Source organism: Heterodontus francisci, unplaced genomic scaffold (genome assembly GCF_036365525.1).
Source record: "Heterodontus francisci isolate sHetFra1 unplaced genomic scaffold, sHetFra1.hap1 HAP1_SCAFFOLD_845, whole genome shotgun sequence".
In the NCBI taxonomy this organism is placed as follows: Eukaryota; Metazoa; Chordata; class Chondrichthyes; order Heterodontiformes; family Heterodontidae; genus Heterodontus; species Heterodontus francisci.
Genome location: NW_027141316.1, coordinates 265303 through 288194, shown reverse-complemented (window position 1 = coordinate 288194; position 22892 = coordinate 265303).

The window sequence follows — 22892 nt, the reverse complement described above, 5'->3', positions numbered from 1 at the left end:
TATATCCCACACCCCTCACTGTAACACTCTGATATATCACACACCCCTCACTGTAAGAATCTAATATATCCCACACCCCTCACTGCAACACTCTGATATATCCCACACCCCTCACTGTAACACTGATATATCCCAGACCCCTCACTGTAACACTGATATATCCGACACCCCTCTCTGTAACACTGATATATCCCACACCCCTCACTGTAACTCTCTGATATATCCCACACCCCTCACTGTAAAACTGATATATCCCAGACCCCTCATTGTAAAACTGATATATCCCACACCCCTCACTGTAACACTGATATATCCCACACCCCTCACTGCAACACTGATATATCCCACACCCCTCACTGCAACACTGATAAATCCCACACCCCACACTGTAACACTCTGATATATCCGACACCCCTCAATGTATATCTCTGATATATCCCACACCCCTCACTGTAACATTCTAATATATCCCAGACCCCTCGCTGTAACACATTGATATATCCCACACCCCTCACTGTAACACTGATATATCCCACACCCCTCACTGTGACTCTCTGATATATCCCACACCCCTCACTGTCACACTGATATATCCCACACCCCTCACTGTAACTCTCTGATATATCCCACACCCCTCACTGTAACTCTCTGATATATCCCACACCCCTCACTGTAACACTGATATATCCCACACACCTCACTGTAACACTGATATATCCCACACCCCTCACTGTAACTCTCTGATATATCCCACACCCCTCACTGTAACACACTGATATATCCCACACCTCTCACTGCAACACACTGATATATCCCACTCCCCTCACTTTAACAATCTGATATATCCCACACCCCTCACTGTAACACTGATATATCTCACTCCCCTCACTGTAACACTCTGGTATATCCCACAACCCTCACTGCAACACTCTGATATATCCCACACCCCTCAGTGTAACACTGATATATCCCACACCCCTTACTGCAGCACACTGATATATCCCAGACCACTCACTGCAAGAATCTAATATATTCCTCACCCCTCACTGCAACACTCTGATATATCCCAGACCACTCACTGTAAGAATGTAATATATCCCACACCCCTCACTGTAACACTGATATATCCCACACCCCTCAATGTAACACCCTGATATATCCCACACCCCTCACTGTAACAATCATATATCCCACACCCCTCACTGTAACACTGAAATATCCCAGACCACTCACTGTAACACTCTGATATATCCCACACCCCTCACTGTAACACTGATATATCCCAGACCCCTCATTGTAAAACTGATATATCCCACACCCCTCACTGTAACACTCTGATATATCCCACACCCCTCACTGTAACACTGATATATCCCAGACCCCTCATTATAATACTGATACATCCCTCACCCCTCACTGTAACACTGATATATCCCACACCCCTCAATGTAACACTGATATATCCCACACCCCTCACATGTAACACTCTGGTATATCCCACACCCCTCATTGCAACACTCTGATATATGCCACACACCTCACCGTAACACTGATATATCCCACACCCCTCACTGGAAGACTGTGATATATCCCACACCCCTCACTGTGACACTGATATAACCCACACCCCACAATGTAAGACACTGATATATCCCACACCCCTCACTGCAACAATCTGATATATCACACAACCCTCACTGTAAGAATCTAATATATCCCACAACCCTCACTGTAACACTCTGATATATCCCACACCCCTCACTGTAAGAATCTAATATATCCCACACCCCTCACTGCAACACTCTGATATATCCCACACCCCTCACTGTAACACTGATATATCCGACACCCCTCACTGTAACACTGATATATCCCACACCCCTCACTGTAACACTGATATATCCCAGACCCCTCACTGTAACACTGATATATCCCACACCCCTCACTGTAACACTCTGATATATCACACACCCCTCACTGTAAGAATCTAATATATTCCACACCCCTCACTGCAACACTCTGATATATCCCACACCCCTCACTGTAACACTGATATATCCCAGACCCCTCACTGTAACACTGATATATCCCACACCCCTCACTGTAACACTCTGATATATCCCACACCCCTCAATGTAAAACTGATATATCCCAGACCCCTCATTGTAAAACTGATATATCCCACACCCCTCACTGTAACACTCTGATAAATCCCACACCCCTCACTGTAAAACTGATATATCCCAGACCCCTCATTGTAAAACTGATATATCCCACACCCCTCACTGTAACACTCTGATAAATCCCACACCCCACACTGTAACACTCTGATATATCCCACACCCCTCAATGGAAAACTGATATATCCCAGACCCCTCATTGTAAAACTGATATATCCCACACCCCTCACTGTAACACTCTGATAAATCCCACACCCCTCACTGTATATCTCTGATATATCCCACACCCCTCACTGTAACATTCTAATATATCCCAGACCCCTCGCTGTAACACATTGATATTTCCCACACCCCTCACTGTAACACTGATATATCCCACACCCCTCACTGTAACTCTCTGATATATCCCACACCCCTCACTGTCACACTGATATATCCCACACCCCTCATTGTAACTCTCTGATATATCCCACACCCCTCACTGTAACTCTCTGATATATCCCACACCCCTCACTGTAACACTGATATATCCCACACCCCTCACTGTAACTCTCTGATATATCCCACACCCCTCACTGTAACACACTGAAATATCCCACACCCCTCAGTGTAACACTGATATATCTCACTCCCCTCACTGTAACACTCTGGTATATCCCACAACCCTCATTGCAACACTCTGATATATCCCACACCCCTCAGTGTAACACTGATATATCCCACACCCCTCACTGTAACACACTGATATATCCCAGACCACTCACTGTAAGAATCTAATATATCCCTCACCCCTCACTGCAACACTCTGATATATCCCACACCCCTCACTGTAACACACTGATATATCCCAGACCACTCACTGTAAGAATCTAATATATCCCACACCCCTCAATGTAACACCCTGATATATCCCACACCCCTCACTGTAACAATCATATATCCCACAACCCTCACTGTAACACTGATATATCCCACACCACTCACTGTAACACTGAAATATCCCAGACCACTCACTGTAACACTCTGATATATCCCACACCACTCACTGTAACACTGATATATCCCAGACCCCTCATTGTAAAACTGATATATCCCACACCCCTCACTGTAACACTCTGATATATCCCACACCCCTCACTGTAACACTGAAATATCCCACACCACTCACTGTAACACTGATATATCCCAGACCCCTCATTATAATACTGATACATCCCACACCCCTCTCTGTAACACTGATATATCCCAGACCACTCACTGTAACACTCTGATATATCCCACACCCCTCACTGCAACACTGATATATCCCACACCCCTCACTTTAACACTGATATTTCCCACACCCCTCACTGTAACACTCTGATATATCCCGCACCCCTCATTGTAACACTGATATATCCCACACCCCTCAATGTAACACTATGATATATCCCAGACCCCTCACTGTAAGAATCTAATATATCCCACACCCCTCATTGTAACATTCTGATATATCCCACACCCCTCAATGTAAGCACTCTGATATATCCCACACCCCTCACTTAAGACTGATATATCCCAGACCACTCACTTTAACACTCTGATATATCCCACACACCACACTGTAAGACTGATATATCCCACACCCCTCACTGTAACACTGATATATCCCACACCCCTCACTGTAAACACTCTGATATATCCCACACACCTCACTGTAAACACTCTGATATATCCCACACCACTCACTGTAACACTCTGATATATCACACACCACTCACTGTAACACTCTGATATATCCCACACCCCTCACTTTAACACTCTGATATATCCCACATCACTCACTGTAACACTCTGATATATCCCAGACCCCTCACTGTAACACTGATGTATCCCACACTCCTCACTGTAACACTGATAAATCCTACACCCCTCTCTGTTACACTGATATATCCCACACCCCTCACTGTAACACTGATATATCCCACACCCCTCACTGTAACACTCTGATATATCACACACCCCTCACTGTAAGAATCTAATATATTCCACACCCTCACTGCAACACTCTGATATATCCCACACCCCTCACTGTAACACTGATATATCCCAGACCCCTCACTGTAACACTGATATATCCGACACCCCTCACTGTAACACTGATATATCCCACACCCCTCACTGTAACTCTCTGATATATCCCACACCCCTCACTGTAAAACTGATATATCCCAGACCCCTCATTGTAAAACTGATATATCCCACACCCCTCACTGTAACACTCTGATAAATCCCACAGCCCACACTGTAACACTCTGATATATCCCACACCCCTCAATGTAAAACTGATATATCCCAGACCCCTCATTGTAAAACTGATATATCCCACACCCCTCACAGTAACACTCTGATAAATCCCACACCCCTCACTGTATATCTCTGATATATCCCACACCCCTCACTGTAACATTCTAATATATCCCAGACCCCTCGCTGTAACACATTGATATTTCCCACACCCCTCACTGTAACACTCTGATATATCCCACACCCCTCACTGTCACACTGATATATCCCACACCCCTCATTGTAACTCTCTGATATATCCCACACCCCTCACTGTAACTCTCTGATATATCCCACACCCCTCACTGTAACACTGATATATCCCACACCCCTCACTGTAACACTGATATATCCCACACCCCTCACTGTAACTCTCTGATATATCCCACACCCCTCACTGTAACACACTGATATATCCCACACCCCTCAGTGTAACACTGATATATCTCACTCCCCTCACTGTAACACTCTGGTATATCCCACAACCCTCACTGCAACACTCTGATATATCCCACACCCCTCACTGTAACACACTGATATATCCCAGACCACTCACTTTAACACTCTGATATATCCCACACACCACACTGTAACACTGATATATCCCTCACCCCTCACTGTAACACTGATATATCCCACACCCCTCACTGTAACACTGATATTTCCCAGACCCCTCACTGTAAACACTCTGATATATCCCACACCCCTCACTGTAACTCTCTGATATATCCCACACCCCTCACTGTAAAACTGATATATCCCAGACCCCTCATTGTAAAACTGATATATCCCACACCCCTCACTGTAACACTCTGATAAATCCCACACCCCACACTGTAACACTCTGATATATCCCACACCCCTCAATGGAAAACTGATATATCCCAGACCCCTCATTGTAAAACTGATATATCCCACACCCCTCACTGTAACACTCTGATAAATCCCACACCCCTCACTGTATATCTCTGATATATCCCACACCCCTCACTGTAACATTCTAATATATCCCAGACCCCTCGCTGTGACACATTGATATTTCCCACACCCCTCACTGTAACACTGATATATCCCACACCCCTCACTGTAACTCTCTGATATATCCCACACCCCTCACTGTAACTCTCTGATATATACCACACCCCTCACTGTAACACTGATATATCCCACACCCCTCACTGTAACACTGATATATCCCACACCCCTCACTGTAACTCTCTGATATATCCCACACCCCTCACTGTAACACACTGATATTTCCCACACCCCTCAGTGTAACACTGATATATCTCACTCCCCTCACTGTAACACTCTGGTATATCCCACAACCCTCACTGCAACACTCTGATATATCCCACACCCCTCAGTGTAACACTGATATATCCCACACCCCTCACTGTAACACACTGATATATCCCAGACCACTCACTGTAAGAATCTAATATATCCCTCACCCCTCACTGCAACACTCTGATATATCCCACACCCCTCACTGTAACACACTGATATATCCCAGACCACTCACTGTAAGAATCTAATATATCCCACACCCCTCAATGTAACACCCTGATATATCCCACACCCCTCACTGTAACAATCATATATCCCACAACCCTCACTGTAACACTGATATATCCCACACCACTCACTGTAACACTGAAATATCCCAGACCACTCACTGTAACACTCTGATATATCCCACACCACTCACTGTAACACTGATATATCCCAGACCCCTCATTGTAAAACTGATATATCCCACACCCCTCACTGTAACACTCTGATATATCCCACACCCCTCACTGTAACACTGAAATATCCCACACCACTCACTGTAACACTGATATATCCCAGACCCCTCATTATAATACTGATACATCCCACACCCCTCACTGTAACACTGATATATCCCAGACCCCTCATTATAATACTGATACATCCCACACCCCTCTCTGTAACACTGATATATCCCAGACCACTCACTGTAACACTCTGATATATCCCACACCCCTCACTGCAACACTGATATATCCAACACCCCTCACTGTAACACTCTGATATATCCCGCACCCCTCATTGTAACACTGATATATCCCACACCCCTCAATGTAACACTATGATATATCCCAGACCCCTCACTGTAAGAATCTAATATATCCCACACCCCTCAATGTAAACACTCTGATATATCCCACACCCGTCACTTAAGACTGATATATCCCAGACCACTCACTTTAACACTCTGATATATCCCACACACCACACTGTAAGACTGATATATCCCACACCCCTCACTGTAACACTGATATATCCCACACCCCTCACTGTAACACTGATATATCCCACACCCCTCACTGTAAACACTCTGATATATCCCACACACCTCACTGTAAACACTCTGATATATCCCACACCACTCACTGTAACACTCTGATATATCACACACCACTCACTGTAACACTCTGATATATCCCACACCCCTCACTTTAACACTCTGATATATCCCACATCACTCACTGTAACACTCTGATATATCCCAGACCCCTCACTGTAACACTGATGTATCCCACACTCCTCACTGTAACACTGATAAATCCTACACCCCTCTCTGTAACACTGATATATCCCACACCCCTCACTGTAACACTGATATATCCCACACCCCTCACTGGAACACTGATATATCCCACACTCCTCACTGTAACACCGATATATCCCACACCCCTCACTGTAACTCTGATATATCCCAGACCCCTCACTGTAACAATCTGATATATCCCACACCCCTCACGGCAACACTCTGATATATCCCACACCCCTCACTGTAACACTGATATATCCCAGACCCCTCATTGTAAAACTGATATCTCCCGCACCCCTCATTGTAACACTGTGGTATATCCCACACCCCTCAATGCAACACACTGATATATCCCACACCCCTCACTGTAACACTGATATTTCCCGCTCCCCTCACTGTAACACTCTGATATATCCCACACCCCTCAATGCAACACACTGATATATCCCACACCCCTCACTGTAACACTGATATATCTCACTCCCCTCACTGTAACACTCTGGTATATCCCACAACCCTCACTGCAACACTCTGATATATCCCACACCCCTCAGTGTAACACTGAGATATCCCACACCCCTCACTGTAACACTGATATATCCCACACCCCATAATGTAACACTCTGATATATCCCACACCCCTCACTGTAACACTCATATATCCCACAACCCTCACTGTAACACTGATATATCCCAGACCCCTCACTGTAACACTGATATATCCCAGACCCCTCATTGTAAAACTGATATCTCCCGCACCCCTCATTGTAACACTCTGATATATTCCACACCCCTCACTGTAACTCTGATATATCCCAGACCACTCACTGTAAGAATCTAATATATCCCTCACCCCTCACTGCAACACTCTGATACATCCCACACCCCTCACTGTAACACTGATATATGTCACTCCCCTCACTGTAACAGTCTGGTATATCTCACACCCCTCAGTGTAACACTGATATATCCCACACCCCTCACTGTAACTCTGATATATCCCACAACCCTCACTGTAAGAATCTAATATATCCCTCACCCCTCACTGCAACACTCTGATATATCCCACACCCCTCACTGTAACACTGATATATCCCAGACCCCTCACTGTAACACTGATATATCCCAGACCCCTCATTGTAAAACTGATATATCCCACAGCCCTCACTGTAACACTCTGATATATCCCACACCACTCGCTGTAACACTGATATATCCCAGACCACTCACTGTAACACTCTGATATATCCCACACCCCTCACTGTAACACTCTGATATATCCCACACTCCTCACTGTAGCACTGATATATCACACACCCCTCACTGTAACACTGATATATCCCACACCCCTCACTGTAACACTGATATATCCCACACCCCTCACTGTAACACTCTGATATATCCCACACCCTCACTGCAAGACTGATTTATCCCACACCCTTCACTGTAACACTGATATATCCCACACCCCTCACTGTAACACTGATATATCCCACACCCCTCACTGTAACACTCTGATATATCCCACACCCCTCACTGCAAGACTGATATATCCCACACCCCTCATTGTAAAACTGATATGTCCCGCACCTCTCACTGTAACACTCTGGTATATCCCACACCCCTCACTGTAATCCTCTGGTATATCCCACACCCCTCACTGTAACACTCTGACATATCCCACACCCCTCAATGTAACACTGATATATCCCACACCCCTCACTGTAACACTCTGGTATATCCCACAGCCCTCACTGCAACACTCTGATATATCCCACACCACTCATTTTAACACTGATATATCCCACACCCCTCAATGTAAGACTCTGATATATCCCACAACCCACACTGTGACACTGATATATCCCACACCCCTCACTGTAACACTATGATATATCCCAGACCCCTCACTGTAACACTGATATATCCCACACTCCTCACTGTAACACTGATCTATCCCAGACCACTCACTGTAACAAACTGATATATCCCACACGCCTCACTGTAACAAACTGATATATCCCACACCCCTCACTGTAACACTCTAATATATCCCACACGCCTCACTGTAACACTGATATATCACACACCCCTCACTGTAACACTGATATATCCCAGACCACTCACTGTAACACTCTGATATTTCCCACACCCTCACTGTAACACTCTGAAATATCCCACACCCCTCACTGTAAACACTCTGATGTATCCCACACCCCTCAATGTAAACACTCTGATATATCCCACAACCCTAACTGTAACAATCTGATATATCCCACACCCCTCACTGTAAACCCTCTGATATATCCCACACCCCTCAATGTAAACACTCTGATATATCCCACACCCCTCACTGTCACACTGATATATCCCAGACCCCTCATTGTAAAACTGATATCTCCCGCACCTCTCACTGTAACACTCTGGTATATCCCACACCCCTCACTGTAAGACTCTTGTATATTCCACACCCCTCACTGTAACACTCTGACATATCCCACACCCCTCAATGTAACACTGATATATCCCACACCCCTCACTGTAACACTCTGGTATATCCCACAGCCCTCACTGCAACACTCTGATATATCCCACACCCCTCACTGTAACACTGATATATCCCACACCCCTCACTGTTACACTGATATATCCCACACCCCTCAATGTAAGACTCTGATATATCCCACACCCCTCGCTGTAACACTGATATATCCCAGACCCCTCACTGTAACACTCTGATATATCCCACACCCCTCACTGTAACACTCTGATATATCCCACACTCCTCACTGTAGCACTGATATATCCCACACCCCTCACTGTAACACTGATATATCCCACACCCCTCACTGTAACACTGATATATCCCACTCTCCTCACTGCAGCACTGATATATCACACACCCTTCACTGTAACACTGATATATCCCACACCCCTCACTGTAACACTGATATATCCCACACCCCTCACTGTAACACTCTGATATATCCCACACCCCTCACTGCAAGACTGATATATCCCACACCCCTCATTGTAAAACTGATATGTCCCGCACCTCTCACTGTAACACTCTGGTATATCCCACACCCCTCACTGTAATCCTCTGGTATATCCCACACCCCTCACTGTAACACTCTGACATATCCCACACCCCTCAATGTAACACTGATATATCCCACACCCCTCACTGTAACACTCTGGTATATCCCACAGCCCTCACTGCAACACTCTGATATATCCCACACCACTCACTGTAACACTGATATATCCCACACCCCTCAATGTAAGACTCTGATATATCCCACAACCCACACTGTGACACTGATATATCCCACACCCCTCACTGTAACACTATGATATATCCCAGACCCCTCACTGTAACAGTGATATATCCCACACTCCTCACTGTAACACTGATCTATCCCAGACCACTCACTGTAACAAACTGATATATCCCACACGCCTCACTGTAACAAACTGATATATCCCACACCCCTCACTGTAACACTCTAATATATCCCACACGCCTCACTGTAACACTGATATATCACACACCCCTCACTGTAACACTGATATATCCCAGACCACTCACTGTAACACTCTGATATTTCCCACACCCTCACTGTAACACTCTGAAATATCCCACACCCCTCACTGTAAACACTCTGATGTATCCCACACCCCTCAATGTAAACACTCTGATATATCCCACAACCCTAACTGTAACAATCTGATATATCCCACACCCCTCACTGTAAACCCTCTGATATATCCCACACCCCTCAATGTAAACACTCTGATATATCCCACACCCCTCACTGTCACACTGATATATCCCAGACCCCTCATTGTAAAACTGATATCTCCCGCACCTCTCACTGTAACACTATGGTATATCCCACACCCCTCACTGTAAGACTCTTGTATATTCCACACCCCTCACTGTAACACTCTGACATATCCCACACCCCTCAATGTAACACTGATATATCCCACACCCCTCACTGTAACACTCTGGTATATCCCACAGCCCTCACTGCAACACTCTGATATATCCCACACCCCTCACTGTAACACTGATATATCCCACACCCCTCACTGTTACACTGATATATCCCACACCCCTCAATGTAAGACTCTGATATATCCCACAACCCACACTGTGACACTGATATATCCCACACCCCTCACTGTAACACTATGATATATCCCAGACCCCTCACTGTAACACTGATATATCCCACACCCCTCACTGTAACACTCTGATATATCCCACACCCCTCACTGTAACACTGATATATCCCAGACCACTCACTGTAACACTCTGATATATCCCACACCCCTCACTGTAACACTCTGATTTTTCCCAGACCCCTCATTGTAAACACTCTGAAATATCCCACACCCCTCACTGTAACACTCTGATATATCCCACACCCCTCACTGTAACACTGATATATCCCAGACCACTCACTGTAACACTCTGATATATCCCACACCCCTCACTGTAACACTCTGATTTTTCCCAGACCCCTCATTGTAAACACTCTGAAATATCCCACACCCCTCACTGTAACACTCTGATATATCCCACACCACTCACTGTAACACTCTGATATATCCCACACCCCTCACTTTAAACACTCTGATATATCCCACACCCCTCACTGTAACTCTCTGATATATCCCACACCCCTCACTGTAACACTCTGATATATCCCAGACCCCTCACTGTAAGAATCTAATATATCCCACAACCCTCACTGAAACACTCTGATATATCCCACACCACTCACTGTAACACTCTGATATATCCCACACCACTCACTGTAACACTCTGATATATCCCACACCCCTCACTGTAACACTCTGATATATCCCACACCACTCACTGTAACACTGATATATCCCACACCCCTCACTGTAACACACATATATCCCAGACCGCTCACTGCAACACTGATATATCGCACACCCCTCACTGTAACTCTGATATATCCCACACCCCTCACTGTAACACTCTGATATATCCCACACCCCTCACTGTAACACTGATAGATCCCAGACCCCTCATTGTAAAACTGATATATCCCAGACCCCTCACTGTAACACTGATATATCCAACACCCCTCACTGCAACACTGATATATCCCACACCCCTCACTGTAACACTGATATATCCCACACCCCTCAATGTCACACTGATATATCCCACACCCCTCACTGTAACACTGATATATCCCACACCCCTCACTGTAACACTGATATATCCCACACCCCTCAATGTCACACTGATATATCCCACACCCCTCACTGTAACACTGATATATCCCACACCCCTCACTGTAACACTGATATATCCCACACCCCTCACTGTAACACTGATATATCCCACACCTTCACTGTAACACTGATATATCCCACACCCCTCACTGCAACACTGATATATCCCACACCCCTCACTGTAACACTGATATATCCCACACCCCTCAATGTCACACTGATATATCCCACACCCCTCACTGTAACACTGATATATCCCACACCCCTCACTGTAACACTGATATATCCCACACCCCTCACTGTAACACTGATATATCCCACAGCCCTCACTGTAACACTGATATATCCCACACCCCGCACTGTAACACTGATATATCCCACACCCCTCAATGTCACACTGATATATCCCACACCCCTCACTGTAACACTGATATATCCCACACCCCTCACTGTAACACTCTGATATATCCCACACCCCTCACAGCAAGACTGAGATATCCCACACCCCTCACTGTAACACTGATATATCCCACACCCCTCACTGCAACACTGATATATCCCACACCCCTCACTGTAACACTGATATATCCCAGACCCCTCAATGTAAAACTGATATCTCCCGCACCTCTCACTGTAACACACTGTTATATCCCACACCCCTCACTGTAACACTCTGGTATATCCCACACCCCTCACTGCAACACTCTGATATATCCCACACCCCTCACTGTAACACTGATATATCCCACATCCCTCAATGTAAGACTCTGATATATCCCACAACCCACACTGTGACACTGATATATCTCACACCCCTTACTGTATCACTCTGATATATCCCACACCCCTCACGGTAAGAATCTAATATGTCTCACACCCGTCAATGTAAGACTCTGATATACCCCAAAACCCACACTGTAACACTGATATATCCCACATCCCTCAATGTAAAACTGGTATATCCCACACCCCTCACTGCAACACTCTGATATATCCCAGACCCCTCACTGTAACACTCTGATAAATCCCACACCCCTCACTGTAACACTCTGATATATCCCAGACCCCTCACTGTAACACTCTGATAGATCCCACCCCCCTCACTGTAAAACTGATATATCCCAGACCCCTCATTGTAAAAGTGATATATCCCACACCCCTCACTGTAACACACTGATATATCCCATACCCCTCACTATAACACTGATAAATCCCACACCCCTCAGTGTAACACTCTGATATATCCCACACCCCTCACTGTAAGACTCTGGTATATCCCACACCCCTCACTGTAACACTCTGGTATATCCCACACCGCTCACTGTAACACTGATATATCCCACACCCCTCACTGTAACGCTCTGGTATATCCCACACCCCTCACTGTAAGACTCTGGTATATACCACAACCCTCACTGCAACACTCTGATATATCCCACACCCCTCAATGTAACACTGATATATCCCACACCCCTCACTGCAACACTCTGATGTATCCCACACCCCTCACTGAAGATTCTGGTATATGCCAAACCCCTCAATGCAGCACTGATATATCCCACACCCCTCCCTCTAACACTCTGGTATATCCCACACCCCTCACTGCAACACTCTGATATATCCCACAACCCACACTGTGACACTGATATATCCCACACCCCTCACTGTAACACTATGATATATCCCAGACCCCTCACTGTAACACTGATATATCCCACACTCCTCACTGTAACACTGATCTATCCCAGACCACTCACTGTAACAAACTGATATATCCCACACGCCTCACTGTAACAAACTGATATATCCCACACCCCTCACTGTAACACTCTAATATATCCCACACGCCTCACTGTAAGACTGATATATCCCACACCCCTCACTGTCACACTCTGATGTATCCCACACCCCTCACTGAAGATTCTGGTATATGCCAAACCCCTCAATGCAGCACTGATATATCCCACACCCCTCCCTCTAACACTCTGGTATATCCCACACCCCTCACTGCAACACTCTGATATATCCCACAACCCACACTGTGACACTGATATATCCCACACCCCTCACTGTAACACTATGATATATCCCAGACCCCTCACTGTAACACTGATATATCCCACACTCCTCACTGTAACACTGATCTATCCCAGACCACTCACTGTAACAAACTGATATATCCCACACGCCTCACTGTAACAAACTGATATATCCCACACCCCTCACTGTAACACTCTAATATATCCCACACGCCTCACTGTAACACTGATATATCACACACCCCTCACTGTAACACTGATATATCCCAGACCACTCACTGTAACACTCTGATATTTCCCACACCCTCACTGTAACACTCTGAAATATCCCACACCCCTCACTGTAAACACTCTGATGTATCCCACACCCCTCAATGTAAACACTCTGATATATCCCACAACCCTAACTGTAACAATCTGATATATCCCACACCCCTCACTGTAAACCCTCTGATATATCCCACACCCCTCAATGTAAACACTCTGATATATCCCACACCCCTCACTGTCACACTGATATATCCCAGACCCCTCATTGTAAAACTGATATCTCCCGCACCTCTCACTGTAACACTCTGGTATATCCCACACCCCTCACTGTAACACTCTTGTATATTCCACACCCCTCACTGTAACACTCTGACATATCCCACACCCCTCAATGTAACACTGATATATCCCACACCCCTCACTGTAAGACTCTTGTATATTCCACACCCCTCACTGTAACACTCTGACATATCCCACACCCCTCAATGTAACACTGATATATCCCACACCCCTCACTGTAACACTCTGGTATATCCCACAGCCCTCACTGCAACACTCGGATATATCCCACACCCCTCACTGTAACACTGATATATCCCACACCCCTCACTGTTACACTGATATATCCCACACCCCTCAATGTAAGACTCTGATATATCCCACAACCCACACTGTGACACTGATATATCCCACACCCCTCACTGTAACACTATGATATATCCCAGACCCCTCACTGTAAGAATCTAATATATCCCACACCCCTCACTGTAACACTCTGATATATCCCACACCCCTCACTGTAATACTGATATATCCCACATCCCTCAATGTAAGACTCTGATATATCCCACAACCCACACTGTGACACTGATATATCTCACACCCCTTACTGTATCACTCTGATATATCCCACACCCCTCACGGTAAGAATCTAATATGTCTCACACCCGTCAATGTAAGACTCTGATATACCCCAAAACCCACACTGTAACACTGATATATCCCACATCCCTCAATGTAAAACTGGTATATCCCACACCCCTCACTGCAACACTCTGATATATCCCAGACCCCTCACTGTAACACTCTGATAAATCCCACACCCCTCACTGTAACACTCTGATATATCCCAGACCCCTCACTGTAACACTCTGATAGATCCCACCCCCCTCACTGTAAAACTGATATATCCCAGACCCCTCATTGTAAAAGTGATATATCCCACACCCCTCACTGTAACACACTGATATATCCCATACCCCTCACTATAACACTGATAAATCCCACACCCCTCAGTGTAACACTCTGATATATCCCACACCCCTCACTGTAAGACTCTGGTATATCCCACAACCCTCACTGTAACACTCTGGTATATCCCACACCGCTCACTGTAACACTGATATATCCCACACCCCTCACTGTAACGCTCTGGTATATCCCACACCCCTCACTGTAAGACTCTGGTATATACCACAACCCTCACTGCAACACTCTGATATATCCCACACCCCTCAATGTAACACTGATATATCCCACACCCCTCACTGCAACACTCTGATGTATCCCACACCCCTCACTGAAGATTCTGGTATATGCCAAACCCCTCAATGCAGCACTGATATATCCCACACCCCTCCCTCTAACACTCTGGTATATCCCACACCCCTCACTGCAACACTCTGATATATCCCACAACCCACACTGTGACACTGATATATCCCACACCCCTCACTGTAACACTATGATATATCCCAGACCCCTCACTGTAACACTGATATATCCCACACTCCTCACTGTAACACTGATCTATCCCAGACCACTCACTGTAACAAACTGATATATCCCACACGCCTCACTGTAACAAACTGATATATCCCACACCCCTCACTGTAACACTCTAATATATCCCACACGCCTCACTGTAAGACTGATATATCCCACACCCCTCACTGTCACACTCTGATGTATCCCACACCCCTCACTGAAGATTCTGGTATATGCCAAACCCCTCAATGCAGCACTGATATATCCCACACCCCTCCCTCTAACACTCTGGTATATCCCACACCCCTCACTGCAACACTCTGATATATCCCACAACCCACACTGTGACACTGATATATCCCACACCCCTCACTGTAACACTATGATATATCCCAGACCCCTCACTGTAACACTGATATATCCCACACTCCTCACTGTAACACTGATCTATCCCAGACCACTCACTGTAACAAACTGATATATCCCACACGCCTCACTGTAACAAACTGATATATCCCACACCCCTCACTGTAACACTCTAATATATCCCACACGCCTCACTGTAACACTGATATATCACACACCCCTCACTGTAACACTGATATATCCCAGACCACTCACTGTAACACTCTGATATTTCCCACACCCTCACTGTAACACTCTGAAATATCCCACACCCCTCACTGTAAACACTCTGATGTATCCCACACCCCTCAATGTAAACACTCTGATATATCCCACAACCCTAACTGTAACAATCTGATATATCCCACACCCCTCACTGTAAACCCTCTGATATATCCCACACCCCTCAATGTAAACACTCTGATATATCCCACACCCCTCACTGTCACACTGATATATCCCAGACCCCTCATTGTAAAACTGATATCTCCCGCACCTCTCACTGTAACACTCTGGTATATCCCACACCCCTCACTGTAACACTCTTGTATATTCCACACCCCTCACTGTAACACTCTGACATATCCCACACCCCTCAATGTAACACTGATATATCCCACACCCCTCACTGTAAGACTCTTGTATATTCCACACCCCTCACTGTAACACTCTGACATATCCCACACCCCTCAATGTAACACTGATATATCCCACACCCCTCACTGTAACACTCTGGTATATCCCACAGCCCTCACTGCAACACTCGGATATATCCCACACCCCTCACTGTAACACTGATATATCCCACACCCCTCACTGTTACACTGATATATCCCACACCCCTCAATGTAAGACTCTGATATATCCCACAACCCACACTGTGACACTGATATATCCCACACCCCTCACTGTAACACTATGATATATCCCAGACCCCTCACTGTAAGAATCTAATATATCCCACACCCCTCACTGTAACACTCTGATATATCCCACACCCCTCACTGTAACACTGATATATCCCAGACCACTCACTGTAACACTCTGATATATCCCACACCCCTCACTGTAACACTCTGATTTTTCCCAGACCCCTCATTGTAAACACTCTGAAATATCCCACACCCCTCACTGTAACACTCTGATATATCCCACACCACTCACTGTAACACTCTGATATATCCCACACCCCTCACTTTAAACACTCTGATATATCCCACACCCCTCACTGTAACTCTCTGATATATCCCACACCCCTCACTGTAACACTCTGTTATATCCCAGACCCCTCACTGTAAGAATCTAATATATCCCACAACCCTCACTGAAACACTCTGATATATCCCACACCACTCACTGTAACACTCTGATATATCCCACACCACTCACTGTAACACTCTGATATATCCCACACCCCTCACTGTAACACTCTGATATATCCCACACCACTCACTGTAACACTGATATATCCCACACCCCTCACTGTAACACACATATATCCCAGACCGCTCACTGCAACACTGATATATCGCACACCCCTCACTGTAACTCTGATATATCCCACACCCCTCACTGTAACACTCTGATATATCCCACACCCCTCACTGTAACACTGATAGATCCCAGACCCCTCATTGTAAAACTGATATATCCCAGACCCCTCACTGTAACACTGATATATCCAACACCCCTCACTGCAACACTGATATATCCCACACCCCTCACTGTAACACTGATATATCCCACACCCCTCAATGTCACACTGATATATCCCACACCCCTCACTGTAACACTGATATATCCCACACCCCTCACTGTAACACTGATATATCCCACACCCCTCAATGTCACACTGATATATCCCACACCCCTCACTGTAACACTGATATATCCCACACCCCTCACTGTAACACTGATATATCCCACACCCCTCACTGTAACACTGATATATCCCACACCTTCACTGTAACACTGATATATCCCACACCCCTCACTGCAACACTGATATATCCCACACCCCTCACTGTAACACTGATATATCCCACACCCCTCAATGTCACACTGATATATCCCACACCCCTCACTGTAACACTGATATATCCCACACCCCTCACTGTAACACTGATATATCCCACACCCCTCACTGTAACACTGATATATCCCACAGCCCTCACTGTAACACTGATATATCCCACACCCCGCACTGTAACACTGATATATCCCACACCCCTCAATGTCACACTGATATATCCCACACCCCTCACTGTAACACTGATATATCCCACACCCCTCACTGTAACACTCTGATATATCCCACACCCCTCACAGCAAGACTGAGATATCCCACACCCCTCACTGTAACACTGATATATCCCACACCCCTCACTGCAACACTGATATATCCCACACCCCTCACTGTAACACTGATATATCCCAGACCCCTCAATGTAAAACTGATATCTCCCGCACCTCTCACTGTAACACACTGTTATATCCCACACCCCTCACTGTAACACTCTGGTATATCCCACACCCCTCACTGCAACACTCTGATATATCCCACACCCCTCACTGTAACACTGATATATCCCACATCCCTCAATGTAAGACTCTGATATATCCCACAACCCACACTGTGACACTGATATATCTCACACCCCTTACTGTATCACTCTGATATATCCCACACCCCTCACGGTAAGAATCTAATATGTCTCACACCCGTCAATGTAAGACTCTGATATACCCCAAAACCCACACTGTAACACTGATATATCCCACATCCCTCAATGTAAAACTGGTATATCCCACACCCCTCACTGCAACACTCTGATATATCCCAGACCCCTCACTGTAACACTCTGATAAATCCCACACCCCTCACTGTAACACTCTGATATATCCCAGACCCCTCACTGTAACACTCTGATAGATCCCACCCCCCTCACTGTAAAACTGATATATCCCAGACCCCTCATTGTAAAAGTGATATATCCCACACCCCTCACTGTAACACACTGATATATCCCATACCCCTCACTATAACACTGATAAATCCCACACCCCTCAGTGTAACACTCTGGTATATCCCACAACCCTCACTGTAACACTCTGGTATATCCCACACCGCTCACTGTAACACTGATATATCCCACACCCCTCACTGTAACGCTCTGGTATATCCCACACCCCTCACTGTAAGACTCTGGTATATACCACAACCCTCACTGCAACACTCTGATATATCCCACAACCCTCACTGCAACACTCTGATATATCCCACACCCCTCACTGTAACGCTCTGGTATATCCCACACCCCTCACTGTAAGACTCTGGTATATACCACAACCCTCACTGCAACACTCTGATATATCCCACACCCCTCACTGTAACGCTCTGGTATATCCCACACCCCTCACTGTAAGACTCTGGTATATACCACAACCCTCACTGCAACACTCTGATATCTCCCGCACCTCTCACTGTAACACACTGATATATCCCACACCCCTCACTGTAACGCTCTGGTATATCCCACACCCCTCACTGTAAGACTCTGGTATATACCACAACCCTCACTGCAACACTCTGATATATCCCACACCCCTCACTGCAACACTCTGATATATCCCACACCCCTGACTGTAACACTGATATATCCCACACCCCTCACTGTCACACTCTGATGTATCCCACACCCCTCACTGAAGATTCTGGTATATGCCAAACCCCTCAATGCAGCACTGATATATCCCACACCCCTCCCTCTAACACTCTGGTATATCCCACACCCCTCACTGCAACACTCTGATATATCCCACACCCCTCACTGTAACACTCTGATATATCCCACAACCCCCCCTCTAACACTCTGGTATATCCCACATCCCTCACTGTAACACTCTGATATATCCCACATCCCTCACTGTAACACTGATATATACCAGACCCCTCACTGTAACACTGATATATCCCACACCCCTCACTGTAACACTCTGATATATCCCACACCCCTCACTGTAACACAGATATATCCCACACCCCTCACTGTAACACTGATATATCCCACACCCCTCACTGTAACACTGATATATCCCACACCCCTCAATGTCACACTGATATATCCCACACCCCTCACTGTAACACTGATATATCCCACACCCCTCACTGTAACACTCTGATATATCCCACACCCCTCACAGCAAGACTGAGATATCCCACACCCCTCACTGTAACACTGATATATCCCAGACCCCTCAATGTAAAACTGATATCTCCCGCACCTCTCACTGTAACACACTGTTATATCCCACACCCCTCACTGTAACACTCTGGTATATCCCACACCTCTCACTGTAACACACTGTTATATCCCACACCCCTCACTGTAACACACTGTTATATCCCACACCCCTCACTGTGACACTCTGATATATCCCACACCCTCACTGTAACACTGATATATCCCACACCCCTCAATGTAAGACTCTGATATATCCCACAACCCACACTGTGACACTGATATATCTCACACCCCTTACTGTATCACTCTGATATATCCCACACCCCTCACGGTAAGAATCTAATATGTCTCACACCCGTCAATGTAAGACTCTGATATACCACAAAACCCACACTGTAACACTGATATATCCCACATCCCTCAATGTAAAACTGGTATATCCCACACCCCTCACTGCAACACTCTGATATATCCCAGACCCCTCACTGTAACACTCTGATAAATCCCACACCCCTCACTGTAACACTCTGATATATCCCAGACCCCTCACTGTAACACTCTGATAGATCCCACCCCCCTCACTGTAAAACTGATATATCCCAGACCCCTCATTGTAAAAGTGATATATCCCACACCCCTCACTGTAACACACTGATATAACCCACACCCCTCACTGTAACACTGATATATCCCACACCCCTCACTGTAACACACTGATATATCCCATACCCCTCACTATAACACTGATAAATCCCACACCCCTCAGAGTAACACTCTGATATATCCCACACCCCTCACTGTAACACACTGATATATCCCATACCCCTCACTATAACACTGATAAATCCCACACCCCTCACTGTAACACTCTGATATATCCCAGACCCCTCACTGTAACACTCTGATAGATCCCACCCCCCTCACTGTAAAACTGATATATCCCAGACCCCTCATTGTAAAAGTGATATATCCCACACCCCTCACTGTAACACACTGATATATCCCACACCCCTCACTGTAACACTGATATATCCCACACCCCTCACTGTAACACACTGATATATCCCATACCCCTCACTATAACACTGATAAATCCCACACCCCTCAGTGTAACACACTGATATATCCCACAACCCTCACTGTAACACTCTGGTATATCCCACACCGCTCACTGTAACACTGATATATCCCACACCCCTCACTGTAACGCTCTGGTATATCCCACACCCCTCACTGTAACACTGATATATCCCACACCCCTCACAGTAAGACTCTGGTATATCCCACAACCCTCACTGCAACACTCTGATATATCCCACACCCCTCACTGTAACACTCTGGTCTATCCCACACCCCTCACTGTAACACACTGATATATCCCACACCCCTCACTGTAACGCTCTGGTATATCCCACACCCCTCACTGTAACACTGATATATCCCACACCCCTCACAGTAAGACTCTGGTATATCCCACAACCCTCACTACAACACTCTGATATATCCCACACCCCTGACTGTAAGACTGATATATCCCACACCCCTCACTGTCACACTCTGATGTATCCCACACGCCTCACTGAAGATTCTGGTATATGCCACACCCCTCAATGCAGCACTGATATATCCCACACCCCTCTCTCTAACACTCTGGTATATCCCACACCCCTCACTGCAACACTCTGATATATCCCACACCCCTCACTGTAACACTCTGATATATCCCACAACCCCCCCTCTAACACTCTGGTATATCCCACATCCCTCACTGTAACACTCTGATATATCCCACATCCCT